Raw genomic sequence first — 22291 nt, 5'->3', positions numbered from 1 at the left:
GTGCAAGTAAATACATTGCACAAGTTTCAAACCCACACTTTCCTTTTTTCTCCAACAGACAGAAGAGAATGCCTACCAAAAAGCAACTCTGTAGAAAACAATGAAAATATAGAGCAGATAAAACTAAAAGCATGCAAAATAGTAATTCACCTCTAGCAGAGTCTGTAGAAAATGTTCAAACAAAACAGCTAATACAACCACTCAACAAAACTGAACCAGCTAGCAGTAGAAAAGGTATGTCCGCTCTTCCAAAAAATAAAAATAAAAAGAAACGTATTAAGAAGAATAGAACTACCAATAGCACTAGCACTGCATCTACTACTGTTAACATAGCCACACTTAAGCTTTGCAAAACATTTATTTTACAAAAAATGTTCCACTGTAGAGTACTTCAGAATCTTATAAAAACAGCAGAGAAATTACGCTCAACCCTTAAAATTTATTGCAGAAGACTAATCCTGGAAGCTCTCATGGAAAGTGCAACGTGCCTAAAAAAAATTGTTTATATTCATTTTGACCAGAATGAAACCACTAACAAAATGAATCAGTAAACTACAAAAAGTACTTTGCAACATAGATACCTTTGCAAACTTATGTTCAGGTGAGTGGATTCACGCAAGCGGCAAAGAACCATATTTCAATGAAGAGGCATACAAACAAGAGCAGACAATCCCAATTACCATACATAGCAGTGGCCGAGGGTATGACATGGTAGATAACACCATTACGGCAGATGAAACACTCATTGAAAGAATGTCCCCAACGAAAATACAATCAACTCTCCATTCCAATGAACCAATCCATCCCATCTAAAAATGGCCCTGCACCTCAATGTGTAACGTACAAAACAAATCCTTCAAATCTTTATGGCAATTCCTCAATCACTATGTGAAAGTAAAAGAGAAAATAAGAATAAAAACTTTGCAAACCATGGACTCCTGTCCAGTGGGCAATTACACATGACTCAAAGGAAATTCATTAGCCTGCATGTCCGGACTTGCTTGCAAAATCACCTTAAACCACCTCAAAATGTTAGTAACACACCATTCCACTATACAGAGTCTTGTCCAAAGACTGTACTATGCAAAAAGTCCTGCTTTAGAACTGGAACATTTTAAGAACATTCTCTTACATGGCACAAACAAAGAACTCCATAAAGAAATAGACCACACCCAAAGCACATATTTTGGAAGTGAAGATTACTTAGAGAAGAGTAGTGAAAAACATTACAAATGCCAATCTTCAAATACACACGTACAACAAAGAAATAGAAAAGTTTAAAAGCACAACTGCTGAAGTAACAAACCAAGCATATGTGTGTTGTCATAGAACTTTTTCTACAAAGAGCACCAAAACTGTAGATATAACGTACAACATAGAAGACAAAGAGGAATGCCAATGGTTCCAATTAGCTCTCTATCTTATAGCAGATAACAAATACAAAACTACTAACCCCTAAATACTTTGCACATACTGCAATACAAAGCTTGTTAATAACCAAATGCCTTTGCAGGCTATCACTAATAAAGTGGAAATATTCCCACTTCCAAAACCTCTCCAACAGTTTCATTTGTATGAGAGCATTATAATCCAAACAGTAGACCCATTTCAAGCTGTAATACGCCTTCAACCCAAAAGTTGCCTCCTTCTGAATTACTGAAAGGCATTCGTGGTAAAGTAGTTTATTTGCCATTAGATCTTAAAGAAAATGTAGACACACTCGTAGTGTAACGGCCAATAGATCAATCTTCGATTATCCTAGTGAATGGTGTACCTATGAAAGACAAAAGAAATTGGCAATCTAAGGGAAACCACCAAAATAATTCAGAATTCCTCAACAACTGGCCAATTTGAACTTGTAGATCATATTATGACATCCAATATGTTAGGCTAGTATACAATACACCCACTGCACTCCAAAGACACCATAGACGATGCACTGGAAACATATTAAATGCAGCAAGGTAAGGATCTCCAATCAGCATATGCGAAAAAAGGGTAGAAGCACAAGCCTTTCCTCTACTCTTTCCTACTGGAAAAGGGGACAGGTATGATGAAAGATGCACACAAATAACAGCATCAGAATACCGCTCTTTACGAATGTATTCTGAAGACCCCAGATTCAGACAAAGCGTTGAATACATATTCCACCTCCTGTATGAAAGTGACCTAGCAACTCTATGTTATAGAGTTGCACACACATTGAAAACAGGTTCCAATTCACCATGTCTGCTACCCAACTACTTCAAAGGCTAAAAGACAAAGATGAGGTTTTGCAGTCAAGCATCACAAATTTCTTGGCAAACATGCATGGTACAAAATAATACTGGTTTCGATGTCACACTGATGTACGGTGTATGCTACAGAACTTTGTCCCACCCACATGATTTGTTACTTTGAATTGAGCAGAATATGCATGGGAGGACTTGCACATCTTTCTACGCATAGCAAACCAAACAAAGAAGGGATAGACATAAACACTCCAGGAGAACTCTGTTCTCTTGACCCTGTAAATGTATCAAGATACTTTCACCACTGCTTTATTGCCACACTACACTTCATCTGTAATAAAACAATTCCTTCCCTCGAAGTGCAACACTTCTTTTGGAGAAAAGAATATCAATCCAGAGGAGCATCACACATCCACATGATTTGAGGATAAAAGATGCTCCTAAATTTGGTCAGGACAGTGCTGCCACTGTTTTGCAGTTCATTCACAAATATGTAACCGGCGACATCCATTCATAAAGCACACATAGTGAGCTGAATACACACATTTTACACTTCCAATGACATAAATGTGGCAAATATTATCAACGCAGATATAAAAACAAAGGCAAATACTAGACAAAATGCTGCTTTGGTTTCCCTATCCCAGTTTCAGCAAAGTAAACAGCTTCATGTTTTTTGTTAGACACAGTGTAAAAGGCAAATTGGCCTTAAAGCACATACTCCATTAAAAGAAGCAAAGCTTCAAAGTACATCAATGATTACAATGCAATCTTTCCCCTCTTGTGGAATGCAAACATAGATATACAATACATTGCAGACAATTCCATTGCTGTTGCACTATATGTCACAGCCTGCCTAACCAAAGCTGACAAAACAGAGCTAAAGGACTTCTGGGATGACATATCATCTGACAAAACACTGTCACAAAAACTGTACAGCTTTGGCATGAAAATGTTCTCCTATAGAGAATGTGGATGCTACAAAGCTGCAGACCGTTTAACAGCCACAGCATTATATGGGAAATCTGAAAACATAGGGCCTCATTACGAGTCCGGCGGTAACCGAGCCAGAAAAAACAGTAGCTTACCGCTGGACTTTTATTACCATTCCGCCTCCGTGATTCCCAGAATCACTGGGGCATTACAAACCCGGTGACCGGGTAATTACGGAGGCGAAATTTGGTAAATCCCCATTCCCATGGAGTCCTATAGGACTCCATGGGAATGGGGAAGTGGAAACACTGGCACCATGCAGTAATGGTGCCGCTGTTTCCATGTATGCCTGCAGGCGGGTGGTGTTAAACCCGCCAGGTCAGACCTGGCGGAAGTGACACCTCCCGCCTGCAGAACTCGAGATCAGCCGGTCCAGAAAGAACGGTGGTGACGGATTTACCACCACCGCTCTTTCCGGACCGGCTGACTTGTAATGAGGCCCATAGTCTGGCTAAGCCTTGGTACTGCTGCATCAAGAAAAAGAGTGCTGAAATTGTATCAAGACATAGAAACAATAGCCACAAATGATCCCAACATGCACACCATTTTGAAAAACTATTTATTAGACACATACTACCCAAACAGAAGTAGTGCTGTGGAAAACATGTGCCTATACCACATAGCCAAACATTTCTTGTACAAGAATACTATTAAACCAGATGAAAAAAAAGGTAAATGCATACTCAAAACTTGTAATGGCAGCCTTGTTCAACTTACCAAACCCAGCCTAGTTAATCACATAAAGCTATCATTTAAAACTACTCAACATAGGAAACTTTACGACATGTCCCCACGCCAACATTTTAAACCATGGGGAAAAGAATAAGATGTATTAGGCACCCATGACTCCTATGAAGATGCTTTCAAGGCAAATTAAAGCAGTATAACCAATATAAATTTCAAGCAGTACAAAAACATGTTGGACAATGAACGCCAACAAGAGGAAAACGTTCAACCACAACTAAATGAAGACTCTTCTGAGGGCAGTCAACCTTCTGATACAGGAATCCAAGAACCACTTGGAGAGCCACTCGTAGTAAATGAAGCAGAATTAGCCATGACTGAAGTAGAAAACACCATGTGTTAATATGAGGAATCAGAAGAAAACTTTGCTCTGCTGAAATCACAACTCAATGAGGAGCAACGTAGCATTTTCCTAGTAGTAACTAAAGAAATTGAACCTGGTTTGCAACATGAAAGTAAAACTTGTAGCTGTCAAAATTATAAACGTGTACTCCTCTAAGTGGTGAAGCTAGTTCAGGCAAAACATTCTTAATAAAAGTCAGCAGCAAATTCCTCCAAAAATGTACAAACAACAAGCTTTCAGCTGTTGTAACAGATCCCACTGGTTTAGCCTCCTACACCATAGGATGTGTTACTTTACACCGACTACTGCTCCTTCCAACAGAACACCAAAACAAATGAAAGTACTACAAACTTTCAACAAAAGCTGCTATGGAGCTATGCAGAATTCTGAAACAAATGAAAATGCTCCTAATAGATTAGGTGAGCATCGTCTCCTACTTAATGTTGACTTTGATTCACTTCAGCTTGCAAGAGGTCCTTAAAACCGACTACGAAAACTCTTTGGAGGAAAACACATTATTGTTTTTGGAGATCTCCTACAATTAACACCAGTGTAAGGTTAACCTATTTTTAAAACCTTAGGACACAAAAAGTGCCATAACATACTTGGCAGCATAGGACATGTAAATCTCTGGCAGCATTTCCAATACAGAGAACTAACTCAAAACATGTGTCAGTCGACAGACCTCACCTATGCTAATATTTTAAAAAGCATTCAGATTTGTCTTCTTTCTAAGGATGCATAATCTATCTTAAATAGTAGACTCATCCATGAACTATATGGGCATAGCTTAGACAACTGTATCTCCAACACAGCTGGTTTGGAGAGAATGTTAACATTGTGTTTAAACTGTAGAGTAATTCTGAAACGTAACCTTGACAATGAGCAAGGTTTAGTTAATGGAGCACTTCGAACTGTTGTTGGCTTCCAGACGTATCCACATGACAACAACATTCAGTTTGTCAACATCCAGTTTGACAAACATTCAGAAGTTAAAAGGATAGGATGCTCCATAGAATGATTCTTTTCAAAGACATGTATGTATACAGAGAACTATTCTCTCTGTCTCTTGCATATGCATTCACTATTTACAAATTGCAAGGTCTACCCCCAGATCTGGCATTGATTGACATTGGCAGCACAGTCTTTAAAGAAGGTATAAGTAATGTACCATGTCATGTACACTTGAAGGACTATTTCTAGTCAATTGTGATACAAACAAAGTCATGGCTGACATTCCATGCATCATGGTGCACTATACACACTCCATCTCAATTTGTACCCTGTTCCTTAAAAAGGAAAACTTGTTAAAATAAAAGTAATGCAAACAGAACTTATAACATACCTCCCAACAGTACCACCAAAAAAAGTGAAAACAGCTGCTACTCCATCAATGTAGTGCAAATGCAAGTGCACACCCAACAGCACGAACAAAGAGAAATATCTCTTCTAAAAACTCTCTGATCCATTTAAATTTTCCAACACCACTGGTGTAAATTGCTATGCAAATGTAGCAATCAATGTTCTGTTCCAATTGCCACCAATTGTTCAAAACAATTACTTGAACAATGCAGACCAGTTGTGTTTGCAAATGCTCCTGCTTCATAACAAATGCAACAAACAATCCTGACAACACGTACAGAGTCTCAGGAATAAGGCAAGCATTGGACTACTGTGCAGGAAAGATTTACCTTAAACACACAGGAAGATCCACAAGAACTTCTTATGTACACACTGCAATTGCTAGAAAGCAAAAATATACCTATAAATGAAATCTTCCTGATTTCATATACATGGACAAATACATGCACTCTCTACAACCATGTTGTGCAGGAGCAAGTCCCTATTTAACGATTGGTGTATGTATCAATACCTAATTGTGAATCCACTCCATTTGAGCAGGTGATGCAAAATGCAAATCATGGCATAGTATGCACTGTTTGCAATTCAGGCAATCATTCCACCTTACACATAAACTCACATAGCAAATATGTAATAGTAATGCTTTTAAGATACAACGCAGATGCTACCAAAACAACTGCAAGCTTACTAGCTTCACACACGGGCAAGTATCGCTTGGCAAGAAAACCTTCACAACAGTAGGCATAATCTACCACATGGGTGCCACAACCAGTGCACTATTCTCTCTGTCTCTTGCATATGCATTCACTATTTACAAATTCGCAAGGTCTATCCCCAGATCCGTCATTGATTGACATTGGCAGCACAATCTTTAAAGAAGGTATAAGTAATGTACCACTGTCATGTACACTTGAAGGACTATTTCTAGTCAATTGTGATACAAAGTCATGGCTGACATTCCATGCATCATGGTGCACTATACAAACCCCATCTCAATTTGTACCCTGTTCCTTAAAAAGGAAAACTTGTTAAAATAAAAGTAATGCAAACAGAACTTATAACAGACCTCCCAACAGTCCCACCAAAGAAAGTGAAAACAGCTGCTACTCCATCAATGTAGTGCAAATGCAAGTGCACACCCAACAGCACGAACAAAGAGAAATATCTCTTCTAAAAACTCTCTGATCCATTTAAATTTTCCAACACTACTGGTGTAAATTGCTTTGCAAATGTAGCAATCAATGTTCTGTTACAATTGCCACCAATTGTTCAAAACAATTACTTGAACAATGCAGACCAGTTGTGTTTGCAAATGCTCGTGCTTCATAACAAATGCAACAAACAATCCTGACAACACGTACAGAGTCTCAGGAATAAGGCAACCATTGGACTACTGTGCAGGAAAGATTTACCTTAAACACACAGGAAGATCCACAAGAACTTCTTATGTACACACTGCAATTGCTAGAAAGCAAAAATATACCTATAAATGAAATCTTCCTGATTTCATATACATGGAAAAATACATGCACTCTCTACAACCATGTTGTGCAGGAGCAAGTCCCTAATTAATGATTGGTGTATGTATCAATACCTAATTGTGAATCCACTCCATTTGAGCAGGTGATGCAAAATGCAAATCATGGCATAGTATGCACTGTTTGCAGTTCAGACAATCATTCCACCTTACACATAAACTCACATAGCAAATATGTAATAGTAATGCTTTTAAGATACAACGCAGATGCTACCAAAACAACTGCAAGCTTACTAGCTTCACACACGGGCAAGTATCGCTTGGCAAGAAAACCTTCACAACAGTAGGCATAATCTACCACATGGGTACCACAACCAGTGCATGTCACTACTCTGCATACATTAGAAAAAATGTGGTTGGTTTGAATGCAATGACACTTCCATTTCTCTAAAACATAGATTACCAGCAAATCTAACAAATGCCTACTTAATATTCCTTAAACCTAAATGTACTCACTGACCTGTAAAACTAGCATAGGTAAAAGTAGGCTAGGTTACTGCAAGATAGACACCAACTGGTATGTAAGTGCAAAAGAAAAATACCCTTCTGAACTGTAAAAGTATAAAAACTTAGCATACACCAACTTTTATGTGAGTACATCCATAGCGCTACAATGCTGTTTGTGAAATGGAAAACAGTTTCAACATGTCAACAAATGTGCATGTTGTACATTTTTAATAATGCTTTACAGTTTTATCCCCAATGACCCAATGATTATGAAGGTCTACAAACGTTAGTCACTAACCTGTAAAACTATCAAGTGTTAGAATATGCCAACTCCTGTCTAACTCCGCCCATACCACTGCAATGAATATACTAACTGGTATCTAACTGCACCCATGATACTGCAATATCATTTTCCAATAGTGAAAGACTTGAAATCCACCAACAGGAATGAAAGTGCTTCAAAACATACCATGCAAAACTGTGAACAGTTAGAATACGCCAACAGGTATCTAACTGCACCCATAATACTGCAATATTACTTTCCAATACTGGGAAAGTTAAAATCCACAAGCAAGAATGAAAGTGCTTCAAAACATACCCTTCAAGACTCTTAAAGTATCAACAGTCAGAACATGCCAACTGGTACCTGACTACACCCATAGCACTGCAATATTACTTCAAATAGTGAAACCGCTCAAATCCAACATCAGGAATGAAAGTGCTTCAAAACAGACCCTTGAAAACTGTAAAATTGTCAACAGTTAGAATACCCCAACTGGTATCTAAATGCACCCACAGTACTACAATATTTGTTTTCAATAGTAAAGTACTTAGAATGAATCAACAGGAATCAAACTGCATCAAAGGATATTCTTAAAAATGTCAAAACGATAAACAGAATACGCCAACTGGTATCTAACTACAAGCATACCACCACCACTTTCCCGGGAGGATAGCTATGCGGCAAAGTGTTCGCCTTGGAGGCAAAACGACACGAAACAACACAGGTTCGATCCCCGGGTCCGCGCTTAGAAACCTCTCGGTATTTAAGTGCGTTATAAATACGCAACTAAGAAGAAAAAAAAACAATTACGCAACTAAAAAACAAACAATTCCTGTAACAGCGCCTCGATGCCCGCGGGCTGTGTGAGCGCTTTAGAAATGAAAATAAATAAATAAATACTTTTGAAAAGCAAAACACATACACCATTTCAATTCCTCCTACTGCGACAGAGCCTGTAACAGCAAAAGCATGTATTTGTGCCCCTTAAACATTCCTGTAAGTACTGCACACTTCAAAGAAACATAGTGTGACACGTAACGTCATATAAATGTACTAGGGTGTGCCGTGCATCCTGCAGCGAGGACTTCTAATGTTGTTTGAAGCATAGTTATTGTAATGTACTAATTATGAGGGTCTACAAAGTACATGAATATGTGAGATTGTGTGCAATGTGACATTGTGAAGTACCTTACCTAACATATTATGCTGTTTTTTTCACAGAGAAAGAAGCAAAGATTTCTCCTGCATTACCATGTACAACAAACTCAATCTGTGCCAACAATGGTACATTAATGAAAAGTACCATTTCCATTTCAGTGGTATTGTGTCACTGTGTTCCAAAAATTATACACTGCCTATACAGAATGTATAATGAGTATACACATATTTGTGTAATGCTGCTTTCCAATGGCCAAGATCAATTTCTGTACACATATTATTACAATGCTTGTGGCCAGTGGGCAGATTCTTGGGTTCATGGCTGTATTATGCTGTGGCAATTGTGGCCAGTCTTAGACTCTTGGGTGCATGGCCAGAGGCCATAACGGTCCAGAGCCCTCGTTATCTGCCCTCGCTTCGCTTGGCCCAATAACTTGGGCTGCCGGGCCGTTCTCTACCCTTCCAGTCCCTGGAACGGGGGGATGAACACCACATTATTCCCATTAGCATAACACAACATGCTAATGGAAATGTGGGAAAATATTATTCAGTCTGTGTACTTTACTGAGAAATTTAAAGTAGATGAAATCAAAATGTAGTCATCGGCAACCCCCAGCAAGAGTGCGAACATGGCCCATTGACCTGTTCTTTGGGAAGGTACCCACTCGAGAGTCTGTAGCCACACTTTAGCTCACTGTACCTTTCATAGATGTTAAATAACCATTTGCATATCAGTCTTTGTACCGCAGTCCAGCACCGAAATGCTAGGCAATTCCCTTCTGAACAAGGGTACCAACAGCAACGCCATACATGTGTTTCAGACTTGTTGGGCATCATCAGTGACGTGGAGCTGTGCCTCTCTGAGCACAGTGAGCAATGGGTCCACATCACGATGACCCTGGGAAATTTAGGGTGACTAAACCTAAGTCCCTTAAACATTCAAAAAATAGTCCATAGATGCCACTCTGCTAGAACAAACACAGCCCATTGACCTGTTCTTTGGGAAGGTACCCACTGGAGAGTGCGCAGCCACACTTTAGCTCACTTTACCTTTCACAGATGGGAAATATTCATTTGCATATCAGTCTTCGTCATGCCCACATGGGCAGTCCAGCACCGGAATGCTATGGCAATTCCCTTCTGAACAAGAGTACAAACAGCAACCCCATACACGTGTTTCAGCCTTGTTGGGCCTCATCACTGAGGTGGAGCTGTGCCTCTCTGAGCTTAGTGAGCATGGGGTCCAGGTCTGGATTACCCTAGGAAACTTAGAGTGACTATACCTAAATCCCTTAAACCAGAAAATAGTCCATAGGCGCTCCTCTGAGAGAACGAAAACGGCCCATTGACCTGTCCTAAGGGAAGCTACCCACTCGAGAGTCTGCAGCCACACTTTAGCTTACTGTACCTTTCACAGATGGGAAATATGCATTTGCATATCAGTCTTTGTCAACCTAAGTTTTTTCATTGAATTTCATAGGTTTTTATTGGTGCAATTTAACGGTTACGTCATTTTAACAAAGTTTTTATATCTATATATATATATATATATTCAATGAAAAAACTTTGTTAAAGGGATGTTATGGTTAGGTTGCGCTACTAAAAACCTATGAAATTCAGTAAAAAAACATTGTTAAAAGAACTTTATGGTTACAAGTAAAATCGAAAAACCACTGAAATTCGCCAGTTATGGTAAGCTAAGCAACCATAACTCGGGCCACCACCGTGCACTGCTAAAACTAACACCCAGGACATAAAAGATGACATGACAAATATCATTGATGACATCACTGATGACATCACATGTCTAGCCCCTTCTTTTTTGTTCACTGTCATATCTAGGCCAGGTGGTTTTATTTATTGACAGTCAGAAACCTAACATTCAAACAGTATTACATTTATAGATGTTGCTATTTTCACATGTTCTTACACTACTTTCCTTAGAATGTAATTGCATCTTATGATGTACATATATAGGGGAAGAAGCAGGCCTGAAACACAGCAATCATTTGTGTGCATGAATAGAATCATGTAGATTATACAGAGTTGCTAATGACACTGCCTCTTGTTTGCTTACTTTTCACTCCATATATAAGCCCCATATTTGTATGCATTGTAGTCTATTTATGTTTTGTGTGTATTAGTAGAAATATGTAGTAAGTGATGCATTATTAGCTACTTAGTACATGTTTCACATTACGGAAAAGTCTGATACAGAAACATTCACCGTTTTATTATATAGCTTTGGAAAATTACAACTATTGCACCTCTATGGTGTATGCTGCAGCCAATGCCTACATTTATGTATGAGTAGGTTCCTGTACTAGAAAGAACACTGTAATGGAATGTTCTTTAAAACACTACATTGTGTAATGAAGTATGTAGTTTATTACACATTTCCCGATAATCCCTGATACTTTTTTGCCAACAATACATTCACAAACCCTTATATGAATAGTAAATGCACATGTGATGTCATCAATGATGTCATCAATGATATTTGTGATGTCATCTTTGATGTCCTGGGTGTTAGTCTTAGCAGTGCACGGTGGTGGCGGGAGTTATGGTTGCTTAGTTTTCCATAACTGGCGAATTTCAGGGGGCTTTCGATTTTACTTGTAACCATAGCGTCCTTTTAACAATGTTTTTTTTACTGAATTTCATAGGCTTTTAGTAGCGCAACTTAACCACAATGTCTCTTTAACAAAGTGTTTTCAGTGAATTTCAAAGGTTTTTATTAGTGCAACTTAACCATAACGTCCCTTTAACTAAGTTTTTTCATTGAATTTCATGGATTTTTACCAGTGCATGCCATTTTCCTGCAACTTACTAATATCATACTTACCCAATATAGCAATATTTGTGTCCAATTTACAAAGTATCACCTTAAAACTCTGCCATTTCCCACCTTCTAATATCTCATTTTTAACATTTCAATACACTTTTTGCTACTATTTCAGCTAGTTTTGCATCCGTGGACGTCTACAAACATCTGACTTCATAGCGGAACTTCCGGACAGTGCCATATGACCATGCGCTGGCGCGCGGCATGATGACGTGTCCGAGAACCCGTCCGCACTTCACGATAAGATCTCTGCTTTGCGGACAGTTCAGAACTGCATTTTCTATCTAGGAACTTTCAACTTCAAAATTTCCCTTGCACAGCTCCAACACCTATTCATACTCATTATCCATTAACAATCTAGTACACAGTACATACTTTTAGCAAAACTGCTATTTATCTTAAAATGGCATCAGCTAATGCCATCCCTCCTCCCCAAGAGCCACCATCACTGTTGTAATCAAGGAGCATGAGAAACACTGCTCCCTACCTTAGAAATAACACAGGCGCAACATTTTCCCGTGCCCACCTACCCCTCCATATTAGTGTTTGGTTCCTCTTCCCTCAATTCCCTCCCCAACTTTTGTTCTCAGATCTCCTGCCAAAAAAATACATCCAAAAACAACAAAAGACATATTCCTTTAGGAACCACCTTTCACAGTTAAAAAATAGAACTGAAAAAACATGTATAGACTCCATCTACTATATATTTCTCAGTAAAGTACATAGACTCGATAAGATTTTCCAACATTTCCATTTGCATTTTGTGTTATGCTAATGGGAATATTGTGGCGTTCATCCTTCGTTCCAGGGACTGGAACGGTGGATACCGGCCCAGCAGCCCAAGTTATCAGCCCAAGCGAAGCGAGGTTGGATAGCGAGGTCTCTGGACCTTTATCCCCCCATTCTAGCCCCTGAAATGGGGGATGAAGGCCATTAGAACCCTAGGTTCCCAAAGCGGGAACCAGGAGGTGCTAAAAAAGAGGATATTTCTTCCCACACCGGGACGCCTGCGGCATCCCGGTGTAGGAAGGAAAATCCTTTTCCAAGATGGCCACCATGGAAAGGAAAGGCGAGGGATCCATACAGGGCCCCTCTTCGCGAAAAAGAGAACCCTATGACCATATTACCACAAGCACATTTTTCTTCCCTTTCAGAACTATCCTAATTTCGAATAACTTTACCACAAAGCCAGTCCCAGGTGGACATGGCACTTTAATCCTATGTTTTGTCCCTTGTGGTCATGGCCAATAGCCAGATTGTCTGGATAATGACCTTATTTCATGACCCGGACAATCTGGCCACTGCCCATGGCCAAAGGCTACCGCTCAGTCACTAAAGGTATATCGCTATTTTTTTATAGCTACATCATGACACTTGTCAAATAATAAAACACTGGCACATTTGCAAAACCATGCTTGTAGGTCCTTGCCAATGCTCCTTACGCAAGTTTGCTGGAAATCCACCCATGTTTTATTTTTTCAAAAGTGTCACATGTATGCACATACAATCGTCATATAACCTAGCCCCCAATTGACAAAATCCATTCAGTCTTTACAAAAACATCTAAATCTAGGTCTATAATCTTTTTTGCAAACCTTTGTGTAGATTTGTCAAATGGCATTTCTAACCCTTTACAATATTTTGGGACCCCCCCTTCTAATTTTGCTCCCTCTTGACAGAATACCACCAAACGTCGCAAAAACATGTATATCTTAATCTATTATCAGTTTGCCAAACGAAGTGTAGATTCGTCAAATGGCACCTCATTTATAAGCCTTTACATTATTTTGGGACCCCCCTCTAATTTTGCCCCCTCGTCACAAAATCCCACCAAACTTCGGAAAAACATTCATATCTAAATGTATTATCAGCTTCCCATATTAAGTGTATATTCGTCAAATGGCACCTCATTTATAAGCCTTTACATTCATTCGGGACCGACTCTAATTTTGCCCCCTCATGACAGAATCTCACCAAACACTGCATACTCACTCATAATCAGCTCTGAAATATACATGCAAAATTTCATGCAGTTCCATTAAGTGGCGCCAAAGTTATAAGCCATCCAAGAACTTCATTTCACCAACCCTGTAATGCTGAGGTGTTCGCGAACTTCTCAGGACTGCTCGCGAAAATCCCAACTGTTTGCGTTCTTACGCTTCAAAACACACCGTTTTTTTGCTTCTTGCAGCCATATCCCATCCTCATCACCCCTCACCTCCCCAGAGATTATTTGATAAGTTTGACAAGTGCAATGTTGTGTTTTTTTACATGTTTTTACCGTGATGCTTGCGGACACCGGCAGGTGTCCACGAATCCAAGATGGTGGGCGTTTCCAAAAATCTGACGCACTTCACGCTCTTCACCATCCACTAAGCGAACACTTTGCATGCCCGTGGACATGACCCAATCTGATTAGCCAATCAGGACACGAACAGTGAAGTGTGTCCGCGGAGCAAAAACTTTGCAAAAAAAGTATATGGCCCACTCTGAATTTTTTTGCAAAGTTTGGTGAGGATTCGTCCGGGGCGGGCAAAATTATAGGGGGGGTCCCAAAACTTTTTTTTCCCATAGACTGAATGGGAACAAAATTTTGCTTGCGCCTACAGCCCAAACCGCTGGACGGATTTGGTGAAAATCCATCCAGTAATTTTTTTTTAAATGACCAAAAAGTAGGTCAGAAAAAATTAGTGATATCTGTGTTTGCTTCGCGGACACACTTCCCTGTTCGCTCCGCGGACAGGACGGTGATTGGGCAAGCAGCTTGCGTGATGTCTGCGGACATCTGACGTGCTTTTCTATTGGCTGCCGTAAAGCGTGCAGTGCGTCTATTTTCAGAGACGCCCGCCATCTTCTTTTATCGGAGCGGATCTGCTGCCTGCACAGTGTAGATGTGGGCTGCGTCGGCCACGAAAAGGCAGTGGTACAGGCCCTCATGTCTCTCTCTTGTTCCCCCAACCCCCGCTCATGGCCCATGTCTCCCATGTCCCCCCCTCGCTGATTCTCCGTGTGTTCCTCCCAACCCCCTCATGCTCTGTTTCTCTTTCCCGTTCCCCCCGCTCATGTCCCATGTCTACCTCCTTCCCTCCTACCCCGCACTCATGCCCCATGTCTCCCTACTGTTCCCCCACCCCCTGCTCTTGCCCCGTGTGTCTCTCCCCTTCCCGCCACCCCCTGCTCATGCCCGTGTGTCTCTCTCCTTACCCCCCACCCCCCACTCATGCCCCGTGTCTCTCTCCCCTTCCCCCACACCCCCCGCTCATGCCCCGTGTGTCTCTCCCCTTCCCCCCACCCCCGCTCATGCCCGTGTGTCTCTCCCCTTGCCCCCCACCCCAGCTCATGCCCCGTGTGTCTCTCCCCTTCCCCCCACCCCCGCTCATGCCCTGTGTGTCTCTCCCCTTCCCCCCCACCCCCTGCTCATGCCTGTGTGTCTCTCCCCTTCCCCCCACCCCCCGCTCATGCCCCATGTGTCTCTACCCTACCCCCCCATCCCCCGCTCATGCCCCTTGTGTCTCTCCCCTTCCCCCCCACCCACCGCTCATGCCCTGTGTGTCTCTCCCCTTCCCCCCCACCCCCCGCTCATGCCCGTGTGTCTCTCCCCTTCCCCCCACTCCCTGCTCATGCGCCGTGTTTCCCTCCTTCCCCCCCACCCCCTGCTCATGCCCTGTGTCTCCCTCCTTTCCCCCCACCCCCCACTCATGCTCCGTGTGTCTCTCCCCTTCCCCCCCACACCCCGCTCATGCCCTGTGGTCTCTCCCCTTCCCCCCACCCCCCACTCATGCCCCTTGTGTCTCTCCCCTTCCCCCCACCCTCCGCTCATGCCCCGAGTGTCTCTCCCCTTTCCCCCACCCCCCACTCATACCCTGTGTCTCTCCCCTTCCCCCCACCCCCCGCTCATACCCCGTGTCTCCCTACTGTTCCCCCCACCCCTAGCTCATGCCCGTGTGTCTCTCCCCTTCCCTCACCCCCCGCTCATGCCCCGTGTCTCTCTCCTTCCCCCCACCCCCTGCTCATGCCCCGTGTGTCTCCCCCCTTCCCCCCACCCCCCGCTCATGCCCCGTGTGTCTCTCCCCTTCCCCCCCAACCCTCGCTCATGCCCCGTGTGTCTCTCCCCTTCCCCCCCACCCCCCGCTCATGCCCCGTGTGTCTCTCCCCTTCCCCCCCGGACCCCTGCCCATGCCCCGTGTCTCTCTCCCCTTCCCCCCACCCCCGCTCATACCCCGTGTCTCCCTACTGTTCCCCCCACCCCCCACTCATACCCCGTTTGTCTCTCCCCTTCCCCCTCACCCCCGCTCATGCCCCGTGTGTCTCTCCCCTTCCCCCAACCCCCACTCATGCCCTCTGTGTCTCTCCCCTCCTCCCAACCCAGTTCATGCCCCGTGTGTCTCTCCCCTTCCCCCCCACACCCCGCTCATGCCCCGTGTCTCTCTCACCTTCCCCCCACCCCCCCTCATACCCCGTGTCTCCCTACTGTTCCCCCCACCCCCGCTCATGCCCCGTGTGTCTCTCCCCTTCCCCTGCTCATGCCCCATGTGTCTCTCCCCTTCCCCCCCACCCCCCCACTCATGCCCCCTGTCTCCCTACTGTTCCCCCCACCCCCGCTCAGCCTTGTGTGTCTCTCCCCTTCCCCCCACCCCCCGCTCATGCCCCGTGTGTCTCTCCCCTCCCCCCCACCCCCCACTCATGCCCCGTGTGACTCTCCCCTTCCCCCCACCCACCGCTCATGTCACGTGTCTCTCTCCCCTTCCCCCATACCCCCCACTCATGCCCCGTGTCTCTCTCCCCTTCCCCGCTACCCCCCACTCATGCCCCGTGTCTCTCTCCCCTTCCCCCTCGCTCATGCCCCGTGTCTCTCTCCCCTTCCCCCCACCCCCCGCTCATGCCCCTGACTCCCTCCCCTTCCCCACCACCCCCCGCTCATGCCCCGTGTGTCTCTAACCTTTCCCCCACCACCCGCTCATGCCCCGTGTGTCTCTCCCGTTCCCCCCACCCCCTGCTCATGCCCCGCGTCTATCTCCCCTTCCCAGCTACCCCCACTCATGCTCCGTGTCTCTCTCCCCTTCCCCCCACCTATGTTCCGTGTCTCTCTCCCCTTCCCCCACCCCTCGCTCATGCCCCGTGTCTCTCTCCCCTTCCCCCTGCCCCCGCTCATGCCCCGTGTCTCTCTCCCCTTCTCCCCCACCCCCCGCTCATGCCCCGTGTGTCTCTCCCCTTCCGCCCTACCCCCCAGTCATTCCCCGTGTCTCTCTCCCCTTACCCCCTTCCCCCCGCTCATGCCCCGTGTCTCTCTCCCCTTCCCCCCACCGCTCGCTCATGCCCTGTGCCTCTCTCCCCTTCCCCCCGCTCATGCCCCGTGTCTCCCTCCCCTTCCCCCCACCCCCCGCTCAAGCCCTGTGTGTCTCTCCCCTTTCCCCCACCACCCGCTCACGCCCCGTGTGTCTCTCCCCTTCCCCCCACCCCCCGCTCATGCCCTGTGTGTCTCTCCCCTTCCACTCCACCCCCTGCTCATGCCCCGTGTCTCTCTCCCCTTCCCCCCGACCCCCCGCTCATGCCCCGTGTGTCTCTCTCCTTCACCCCACCCCCTGCTCATGCCCCGTGTGTCTCTCTCCCCTTCCCCCCACCCCCCATTCATGCCCCGTGTGTCTCTCCCCTTCCCCCCACCCCCTGCTCATGCCCCGTGTGTCTCTCCCTTTCCCCCTACCCCCCGCTCATGCCCCTTGTGTCTCTCCCCTTTCCCCCACTCCCCGCTCATGCCCTGTGTCTCTCTCCTTTCCCCCACCCCCCTTTCATGCCCCATGTGTGTCTCCCCTCCCCCCACCCCACGCCCACGCCCTGTGTGTGTCTCTCCCCTTTCCCCCACCCCCCACTCATGCCCCATGTGTCTCTCCCCTACCCCCCCACCCCCCGCTCATGCCACGTGTCTCTCCGTTCCCCCACCCCCCTCTCATGCCCCGTGTCTCTCCCCTTCCCCCCACCCACGCTCATGCCCTGTGTCTCTCTCCCCTTCCCCCCACTCATGCCCTGTGTGTATCTCCCCTTCCCCCCACCCCCTGCTCGTGCCCCATGTGTCTCTCCCCTTCCCCCACCCCCTGCTCATGCCCTGTGTCTCCCTCCTTTCCCCCACCCCCCGCTCATGCCCCATGTGTCTCTCCCCTTCCCCCCACCCCCCGCTCATGCCCGTGTCTCTCCCCTTCCCCCCATCCCGGCTCATGCCCCGTGTGTCTCTCCCTTTCCCCCCACCCCCGCTCATGCCCTGTCTGTCTCTCCGCTTCCCCCCACCCCCGCTCATGCCCCGTGTCTCTGTCCTTTCCCCCCACCCCCTCTCATGCCCCGTGTGTCTCTCCCCTTCCCTCCCACCCCCCAATCATGCCCCGTGTGTCTCCCCTGTTACCCCCACCCTCCACTCATGCCCCGTGTGTGCGCCCTGTTCCCCCACCCCCGCTCATGCCCTGTGTGTGCCCTGTTTCCCCACCCCTGCTCATGCCCTGTGTGCGCCCTGTTCCCCCCACCCCTGCTCATGCCCCGTGTCTCCCTCGTGTTCCCCTCACCCCTCATTCATGCCCCGTGTCTCCCTCGTGTTCCCCCCACACCCCAATGTGTCTCCATCGTGTACCCCCTCACCACCCCGCACATGCACCGTGTGTCTCCTGTTGCCCCCACCACCCGCTCATGTCCCGTGTATCTCCTGTTGCCCCCACCCCCGCTCATGCCCCGTGTCTCCCTCGTGTTACCCCCACCCCCGTTCATGCCCCGTGTTTCCCTCATGTTACCCCCTACCCCCCCGCTCATGCCCCGTGTCTCCCTCGTGTTCTCCCCACCCCCCGCTCATGCCCTTTGTCTCTCTCCTTTCCCCCACACCCCCCCTCATGCCCTGTGTGTGCCCTGTTCCCCCCACCCCCTGCTCATGCCCCGTGTGTGCCCTGTTCCCCCCACCCCCCGCTCATGCCCCGTGTGTGCCCTGTTTCCCCCACCCCCGCTCATGCCCCATGTCTCCCTCATGTTCCTCCCCACCCCCCGCTCATGCCCCGTGTCTCCCCTGTTTCCCTCACCCACTGCTCATGCCCCGTGTCTCTCTCGTGTTCCCCCCACCCCTGCTCATGCCCCGTGTTTCCTTCCTTTTCCCCCCACCCCCTGCTCATGCCCCGTTTGTACCCTGTTCCCTCTCACCCCCGCTCATGCCCATGTGTCTCCCCTGCCCCCCCCACTCCCCGCTCATGCCCTGTTGTGTTCTCTTTATATACCCCGCCTTCCCATTCCATGGTGGCCATCTTGGTTAAAGATTTTGCTTCCTACGCCGGGACGCTGCAGGCACCCGGTGCAGGAAGGAAATCTTTTTTTTTTACCACCCGGGGTTCCCTCTTTGAGGACCTAACATGCTAGTGGTCTTCATCTATTGAAAAGGATGTTATGGTGACGTTGCACTAATAAAAACCTATAAAATTCAGTAAAACAAAATGTGTTACAGGGACGTTATGGTTAAGTTGCACTAATAAAAACCTATGAAATTCATTGAAAAAACGTTGTTAAAGGGACGTTATGGTTAAGTTGCGCTACTAAAAACCTATGAAATTCAGTGAAAAAACTTTGTTAAAGCGACATTATGGTTAAGTTGCGCTACTAAAAACCTATGAAATGTAGTGAAAAAACTTTGTCAAAGGGACGTTATGGTTCCAAGTAAAACCAAAAAACCCTTGAAATTCGCCAGTCATGGTAAGCTAAGCAACCATAACTCGCGCCACCACCGTGCACTGCTAAGACTAACACCCAGGACATCAAAGAAAAAGTTTTTTCACTGAATATTATATGGACGCGGTAGCGTCCATGTAGTTATGGTTAAGTTGGTGTTTCCATAGGAAGAGCATTTTTTGGGTGGCTTATAACTTCGCTCCCTCTGGACGAATCCTCACCAAACTTTGCAAAAAAGTATATGGCCCACTCTGAATTTTTTTGCAAAGTTTGGAGAGGTTTGGTCCAGGGGGGGGCAAAGTTATAGAGGGGTCCCAAAACTTTTGTTTTTTCCCATAGACATAATGGGAAAAAACGTTGCGCACGCCTACAGCCCAAACCGCTGGACGGATTTACACCAAATTTGCGGCAGGAGCGGGGGATTGGTCCCAAAAGCGTGTTTTTGCAAATTTGATGTAAATCCGTCCAGTAGTTTTTTTAAAATGACCAAAATGTAATGCAATCTTCATTAATCCTAGTCCTACTCTTCCTCGTCACAGTACTGACGACCCTCCTCACCCTCCCTGCGGGGAAGGTCTCATGCTCCGGCTTGGTAATCTGAAACTGAGTGATGTGGATGTGGGGGAGGAGTTATAAAAATTAAAAAAAATAGAAGAAGGTCCTGTTTCGGAGGCAGGGACCTCATGAAGTAAGTACTGGGACGAGGAAGAGTGGACGTGGAGGTAATGTTTGCAATTAAACAAAATGGGGGTGTTCTGAGAATGCTGTTCGTTTTGTTCGTTGTCAGGTTGAAAGTGTTCTAAGAACCCTCCTTGTGTCCGTTGACATTACAATTTCCTATGGGCCTTACCCGACTTTTTGTCCACTAAACAAATGACAAATCAGGCTGCTGTGTGCCGACATTATGTGATAATCCTATCACTTGCCCCATCGACCTGGCTGACCTGCTTTTGCAACACTAAATTATATCTCCCGCCCCTAAGCCTGACATTATCAAAGTATTCATATTCCCCATCTCTCTCCGTGACGTTACAGGGTGCGTAGCCAAACGCGCCCAGTTGTCTCCAGTCCTACGCGACTTTACACAGAACCCAGAAAACAACACAGATCATCTCACAACACAGCGCGTCACAATTCAGAATATGAAACTGTGATTTAAAAGCAAACAGCAAGATTGTACATTTTGTAAAGTACTTTTATTTGACATCAAATGTTTAGAGAATATTCAGCGATTTGCATTTGTCTTTGCTGCCGATCCGCAAAAGTTCATCTTGAGTCACGCGCTGTTCCTTTGCGGTACACAGGGTGTTGGTTTATGAAAAAAGAAGCACTATGGTTGCACTGATAATCGGAAGACTGTTCCAACAACGAGGCATTAGACCACCATAATGGTTGGTATGTTGCTTCTAGCTGCTAGTACCGCGTAAGGCCCAATCGTCTCCAGTCCTACGTGACTTTACACAGAACCCGGAAAACAACAGAGATCATCTCACAACACAGCACGCCACAATTCGGAATATGAAACTGTAATTTAAAAGCAAACAGCAAGATTGTGCATTTCGTAAAGTACTTTTATTTGACTTCAAATGTTTAGAGAATATTCAGCGATTTGCATTTGTCTTTGCTGTCGATCCGCAAAAGTTCATCTTGAGTCACGTGCTGTTCCTTTGTGGTACACAGGGTGTTGGTTTATGAAAAAAGAAGCACTATGGTTGCACTGATAATCAGAAGGCTGTTCCAACAACGAGGCATTAGACCACCATAATGGTTGGTATGTTGCTTCTAGCTGCTATTACCGCGTAAGGCCCAGTCGTCTCCAGTCCTACGTGACTTTACACAGAACCCGGAAAACAACACAGATCATCTCACAACACAGCATGCCACAATTCGGAATATGAAACTGTAATTTAAAAGCAAACAGCAAGATTGTGCATTTCGTAAAGTACTTTTATTTGACTTCAAATGTTTAGAGAATATTCAGCGATTTGCATTTGTCTTTGCTGTCGATCCGCAAAAGTTCATCTTGAGTCACGTGCTGTTCCTTTGTGGTACACAGGGTGTTGGATTATGATAAAAGAAGCACTATGGTCGCACTGATAATCGGAAAGCTGTTCCAACAACGAGGCATTAGACCACCCTAATGGTTGGTATGTTGCTTCTAGCTGCTCGTACCGCGTAAGGGCATATTGGTCCTTGGCAAACCATAACTCACGCCACCACCGTTCACTGCTAAGACTAACACACAGGACATCATTGATGACATCACTGATGACATCACATATCTGGGTCAGTTGTTTTTGTTCACTGACATATCTAGACCAAGTGGTTTTGTTCACTGACAGTCAGAATATTAAAATTCAAAAAGAGCTATATATATAGACATTAAACTTGTCGTATGATCTTAAAGTACTTTCCTTAAGGTTTGGTCCCAGCTCATGGAGCACATACAGATGGCAATAAGCAAGTCTCAAAACACACAATTCATCTGTATACATGAAGATGAACTTCAATGTTATCAACATTTTCTGGTGATGCTGTTTCTTTCTTTGTTACATTAGATTCCCTGCATGTGCCTCTTATTTGTATGCATGGTGGGTCTTCATATGTATTGTTTGTACTAGCACACATGTGTAGTAAGTCTTCAATTGTTAGCTATTTATTC

This window comes from Ambystoma mexicanum, chromosome 1p (genome assembly GCF_040938575.1).
Source record: "Ambystoma mexicanum isolate Mex_15411 chromosome 1p, UKY_AmexF1_1, whole genome shotgun sequence".
Lineage (NCBI taxonomy): Eukaryota > Metazoa > Chordata > Amphibia > Caudata > Ambystomatidae > Ambystoma > Ambystoma mexicanum.
Note: the sequence above shows the minus strand (reverse complement) of the source record.